Genomic DNA, 6,920 nt, shown 5'->3' with positions numbered 1-6,920 from the left:
AAGTGTAGAAAGAATGTTATCAGGAATTTATCCCTTGTCCACTATCCAGCCGACAAAAAAGTCCGGCGCCGCCGGTCTGGTCCAGTGAAAGAACCGCCCTTGAATACAAAAGTATGCTTGCACTCACAAACAGGCTCACAGTCACATGCATATTAGGAATGAACAATAATTGTTAACGTAGTGTAAAGATAAATAAGTAATCATTATTCTGACTGTAACCCAATAGTATTCTGATAATACGTGCTTTAAAGGACAAAGGAAAATTTATATTATTACTAAGCGATTAAGAAAGATGGCAGGAGTTTAATTGGTGATTTTAAAAGTGACCTGTATCTTTCCTTTTTATAGATCAGAAGCCTAGGTCTTTCACTTCTGATATATATTGATATATTTATTTGAAGGAACAGTGAATGTTAGCTGTCTTAAAAGACACAATTGATTTTTCTAGTACAAGCGATAATATATAATTCATCGAAACTTTCCTAAAAGACACACATCACAGCAAACTTATACAGAAATCCCCTATTCCATGATGTTTAATTGAAGTTTACACCTATGCCTGTACAGAGGTAAACTTAGTTTTGTGTCAATGTGCTTCTTTTACTCAAATATACTGAACTCCTATGGGCCAGCGTTTATGGTGTAGCTGTTATGCATTTCGCTGTCGCACGCAGGCAAACCAAGTGCGATTTCCGAGTGGCGAGAATTTTTTATCGAGTGTCTTGGTCTTTCTGCTGGAAAGTTGTACACCTCTCAATCGAAACCAGGGTTGGCTGTAACAGTCATAGCCGAATCTCGCGTCCTAAATGATCTAAATTGTGTCTATCGGGGTTTAATTTTATCCGCCGCTTATACCCTTTTGGGTGTCGCGGGAAGAAAGAGAAGTCTCTCTGTCGCCAGCCGGAGAGCTTCGGTCTGGGGGATGACGAGGGTGGTTAATGTTTCCCTGACTCCATCTATCCAGGTCTTTCTCGGTCGTCCTCTAGCCTTATTGTCATCGAATATTTTTATGTAGGCACTTTGTGCTGGATGGTGTGTTGGTAATCGAAGGAGATGTACGAACAATTTGATTCTTTGGTGTTGGATGTGATGCAAGACATCATTTGTGCCCACCATTTCTCGGATAACTGAGTTTCTAATTTAGTCTCGCCTGGTCTTGTTTACTGCTTTTCTAAGGCATCGCATTTCACATATTGTAATTCTTTGCTCCAATGTCTTGTTCGTGGTCCATCTTTGGCATTGATAGGTGAGTGTTGGGATGAATATGGTGTTGATCATTTTGAGTTTTGTTGTCATGGGGATGTTAGGATGTTTCAGTAGTGGAGTAAGCTGGTAACTAACATTATTGGCCTTTTGTACTCGGGTTTCAATTTCTCTGTTCAGTCGCCCATCCTCTGTGAATATACTTTCGAGGTACTTACATTCTTGGACCTGTCTGAGGCTGTTGTTGTTGATGTATATCCTGAGTGGTTCTAGCTTTCTGCTTACTTTCATTTTCTCTGTTTTGTTGATGTTGATCTTCATGTCATAGTTGTTGCATTCTTCGTTAAATCTATCGGGGTTTAAAGCACCTAAATAAAAATAAATAAAATATTTTACGTAAATTACTCTTGCTGGTGGTCGAGAGGTGCACGACAGTGGTGGGTTCTTTTCTTTCTCCCTCTTGTTTTTGTCCGACTGCACGGTGCTTTATTTGTACTTAACAGCTGTCATTTTATGGTCCAAATGCGTCTATTTCCACAAAGAACTAAACTATCACTTCTTAGCGTTATTCGGAGACCAGTCCCCTTCTAACTTTACCCCGTTTTTAAATATTTTTACTTTTATTATACTCAGTCATTATTTTGTTGATTGACAGGTTTGCGGTCCCGAAACCTGGCAAAGGACAGAAGGACCTGGATTTTACGATGTGACTTATTACAGACTTTGACCTTCAGAAAGCTTTCGACAAAGGAAATCAGTTTTGTTTCTCCTGTAGACGACAGTAGATTGTTCTTTTTCTTCTTCTTCTGCTGTATTAAGCATATTGTGCTCAACAACAACAACAACAACAACAACAAAAATAACAACAACAACAACAACAACAACAACAACAACAGCAACAACAACAACAACAACAACTACTACTACTACTACTACTACTACTACTACTACTACTACTACTACTACTACCACCACAACTACTACTGCTGCTGGTGGTACTGCTGCTGCTACTACTATTGGTACTGCTACTGGTGGTGGTATTGCTGCTGCTACTGCTGGCGCTACTACTGTTGCTACTACTGCTGGCTGCTGCTATTGCTGCTGGAAAATAAACTCCTTTAATCTCAGACTGCATTTGCCTTTCATTGATTTGTTTTTTTCTGCAAGATGCGTTATTTCTTAAAACGTGAAAGAGAGTAGCGGAGATCTACCGTCGACACAATGTAGATCGTTTAAACAGCAGGTTTCCTTTGCCCCCGGGTCATCAGGCTCAAAACTGGAAAGAGCAGAGGCCACCTCAAGGGACAGACAAAGGTATTGAGTAAAGAGTATGTTCCCCAAATCGGAATCGAAATTATGATATACTCGTCTTTTATACAAGTAATGAAAATACATAGATAAATAGATGGATAAATAAATAAATAAATAAATAAATAAATAATAAATAAATAAATAAATGAATGAATACATGAAGTTTAAATAAATGTGAGCCGCTTTGAAGAAACCAGAAATATGTCGCCTAACCTTGAACTGAGATATCGGTAAAAATAGTTAAAGTTCTGTGAGGTCAATTTTGGTCGATTTTGAGTTATACATACCAGGTGATTCCCCAACCGTTTTAGACAATAATCCAAGAGCTGTTCTTATAAAAACTACTTTAAAATATCTTTTCTCAGTATTTTCCAACAACATTAAAAAGTAATAATGGTGTAACTTTGAAAGCGTTTTTCTCAGGTCTTACTTTTCCACACTTCGTTACTTCAAAATACTATATCCCATCTTCTAGAAAAGATAATTGAAAAACTTTAAGTGCATGATAATTAGGAAGATCCCAGCTTTCAGAGATTCACGAAACCTCAAAATGGCCCAGAGGCGACACATTCCTGATTTCCTAAGACCGGCTAACAACTCTTGGCATTATAAGCCAGGATAGGGCCCAACGAAGGAGAAGTAATGCTGGATTCATCGTCTTCTGGTTTATGTCAAATCTGGATATCGCAACACATCATGGCGCCTTGCTTGGATCACCTGCCAATCCAGTCTCACTGGTTTAATCAATCTCAATGCAACAACCAACAATTCTAAAAGGTAAAACTATACGTTTGACGATGCCTGACTAGTAGGCTACTTGATTTCACGCATATTGAGCCCTCTCCTCCATGTCAGAAATACAGCCTGTATTATAAGCGCAATGCTTAACCACCCCCACCCCCCAAAAAACCCCCAAAACAACAACAACAAAACAAAACAAACAAGAAAAACACGGGCCAATTTTGGAGTCCCTGTGGAAAGAAATTTTTCCAGTATTTTTTGTTTTCTGCTGAGGCTCTGATGATAGGTAGGACTAAAATCCACCTCCTAAAATAATGATCAAAACTTTGCCAAAGCGCTTTCATAAAGGAAAAATGAAGAAAAAAAAAAGAAAAGAAACTTGGTGCTGGCCAGGGCCAGAGTAAATATTATGTTGGCGAGCTACATTTGGCGTTAAGGCTCCCTGTCTGTCTGTCTGTCTGTCTGTCTGTCTGTCTGTCTGTCTGTCTGTCTGTCTGTCTATCTGTCTGTCTGTCTGTCTGTCTGTCTGCCAATCTGCTTTTTCTATCGGTCTGTCTTTCCCCCTTTCTTTCTCTTTGTCCTTGAGAGAGAAGCACATCCTTACAAGGAACTAACACACCTCTTTTGTCTATGGCAAATCCGCTTCCTATCCTGTAAAGTGGTTTCTGGTGTCAGGGCGAGGGTATTAACGAGTTCCTAAAGAATCGTTAATGTATTGGTGAAAAGCTTTTAGCCAGTCCATAAATGCCAAAAAGCAAAACAGAGGAATAAAGCGGACGTTCGATCTTCGTGTGTTTACGGACGACTTAATGGCTCCAACGTCGTGGCTCTTGGAATGAGACACCTGATTCCCCCAAATTACGGGTAGGGCTCAGCTGTAGAATCCTTAAATTCCTTTCCCGTGAAACAACATTGTCGCTATATGACAATGACAATTGGTGGCCTTTACTCCGGCACGAAAGAAAAAAAAGGGAGGAGGGTGAGAGAGAGAGAGAGGGCGAGAGAGCGAGAGAGAGAGCGAGAGAGAGAGAGAGAGAGAGAGAGAAATTAAGTCGAAAAGAAACAGTACAAAATAAAAACTGATTTTTTTTTTGGGGGGGGGGGGGGGGTGGAGTTGGGCAAGGCAAATAGATAGTCTACATCTCTGTGTGAACCACTTGAATGGGCCATGTTGACCTACAAATAGCCAACTGTGTTACTTTTGATCAACCATTGCTTTTTTCCTTATATCACAACCATAGCTTTCCCGTGAAACTTTGAATGATCTGTTTCAAACATGATGCATGCATGGCTATTTCTGTGAAACAACGAACAGTTATCAAAATGCATTTTGGATTCTAAACACACTCACAATTTCCTCTTAAATATAGATGTTTTTTACGCATCAAAAGAAACAATTTAGATCATAAAGCAAAGGTCATTTCAACCCTGCCTGTCAGGGTCAACCCAGGTTGAGAGGGATACAACATCCGAGCAGAATAAACCCAGATACTCCATAATTGTATTATTCTCTCATACGGGCAAAAAGCACGGGTCTTCTTCTGAGTGAAACGACGAAGCACATACCCACTACATCCCAAACCCCGATAGTGGGTGGTTTGCAGGTGCTCTGGTGTGGTTTGTTCCTTATCTATCGTCCTTATTTCCCCTCTTTTTGTTTTATGTTTGTTACGCTCTTGTAAAACCTCTTAGCTCCGACACATATATGACCGTATTGTGTTGCAAGTGCCGTAAAACTCTTACTTAAAAAAACCCCGAAGGTAGTTTGGGTTTTATTTGATAATTCTTTGACAGATTGAAAACCCAATAGCTGGCATCTGTGCAATAGCAGTTAGACTCTGTCTTTGCTGGGAGAAACCACGAGTTCAATTTTTTTTTAAAATATCGACAGTTACCATTATTTTATTTGCTGAGACGATGTCCCAATTCAGCCTGGGATGGCCCTGACATGCAGTGTCGAAGCACACCTGCAAAATGTCTAAATTATCTCCATTTTATTAAAAACCTTTCGTCAATATATTATCTCCTCATCCTTTTCTTTGTATTTTACTCTCTGGTAACACCCCGAATCTTGCGGCACTTCTATGACTTAATTGCACTGCAAATTCCGTGAAACTGACTGAATCTAAACTAAACTAAAATGCGTTAAAGCATGTATGATTATAATTGGGGTAACATGAGTTAATCTGTAAAAAAAAAAAACGCGCCCGAAGTTTGGGAGGATTTTTATCACAGGTTCATTACTCAAATTTCAACGTTTTACCACGCTTAGCCAAACAACATCTAAGTCTGGTTTATAGATGAAGCAACGGTTGTCCCCTTCCCACCCCGCCCCGGCAACCCCCCCTCCCCCCCAAAAAAGAAAGTAAGTAAAGGACACAAAGTGAAATACACATTGGGCTCACTGAAAGGATGTGACTACACTGTATTAATTAGCCACAGTTCCGGGTACCTTTCGACCTGGTGACATTAATTTTTTTCTTCTTCGTTTACAGTGGGTGCTTTTCAACTTTCATGGTCAGCCAGCGCCCACCTTAATCACCTCTTAAGAAAATGAACTTTTCGTATTACTCTCTACAGTATTTCCAAGAGGGACATTTCATTTGATACACATCCAAGTGATCCCCACCGCCACCAAAGTTACCAGATCATCCATTAGTGAGCGATATCTCTCACAGTGAGCACTGATTTTCCCAGAATCTATAAGTTATTTTTAAAAAAAATTTTAAAAAAATTACAACGATCATTATTTTAGTGCTGGAAAGAAACAAAACAGAAAGCCAGAGACAGAAACAACATGAGTGGGTAGGTCACGCAAATGAAAAACAAACAAACACATTATGTGGAAGGGGTGGGGGGGAGTGGGTGCGGAGTGGGGTTGGAGGTGGCCGTCAAGAGAAGAACCAACCTTCACCCACTTCTGAAGGAGACAGAGAGGTCCATGAGTGCAGCAGAAGAGGTGTTAGAGAAGTATTATTAAGGAGCTTTAGGAGTTTCATCATCCCTTTCCCCGCTTCTTCCCTAATTACTTACTCACTGAGGACGTCCATTCTGGTCATGGCTACGCTAGGGAACAGCGACTGCTGACGTCATAGTTACCAGGGAACAGCGACCGGGGAACAGTGACTGGTATTTTGCTATAATTACTTTTCCTTGTTAAAGTTCTACTTGACGTTTTCGCTTACAGTGTCGAAAACAGCTAGACCAGATACCTTATTCTTAAGTCACTCACATTGTTGTTTGGACATCAGTTTTTAGGATATTTTTTAAAATCACGAAGTGGTCAGTAACATCTTGATAATCGTCGGCGGGCCGCAGGAGTACGTATCAATACTACTACAACTAATAGATAAAATGTGTATAGCGCAAATCCCCGCTCAACAGCAAGCTCTATGCGCTTCACAAACTATACTGTTACCAATACTATCAAGACGAGGTATTTGCTTAGCACAGTCGCTGTTTCCTGGATGGGTCTTTTTTCTCCTATTTAATAACAATGTAGTCGCTGTTTCTCAGTCTCCCGTAGGTCATTCAACGATGCTCGAAGACACTCAGTATTTGGGGCACTTAAGCAATGGAAAGAGATTGTTCATTGCTCGTTTAGGTTTTTCAATTTGTTGATTGATATAACAAGGTAAAATCAAAGCCCTTGTGTAGATAACTGA

This window comes from Aplysia californica, unplaced genomic scaffold (genome assembly GCF_000002075.1).
Source record: "Aplysia californica isolate F4 #8 unplaced genomic scaffold, AplCal3.0 scaffold00718, whole genome shotgun sequence".
NCBI lineage: Eukaryota > Metazoa > Mollusca > Gastropoda > Aplysiida > Aplysiidae > Aplysia > Aplysia californica.
Note: the sequence above shows the minus strand (reverse complement) of the source record.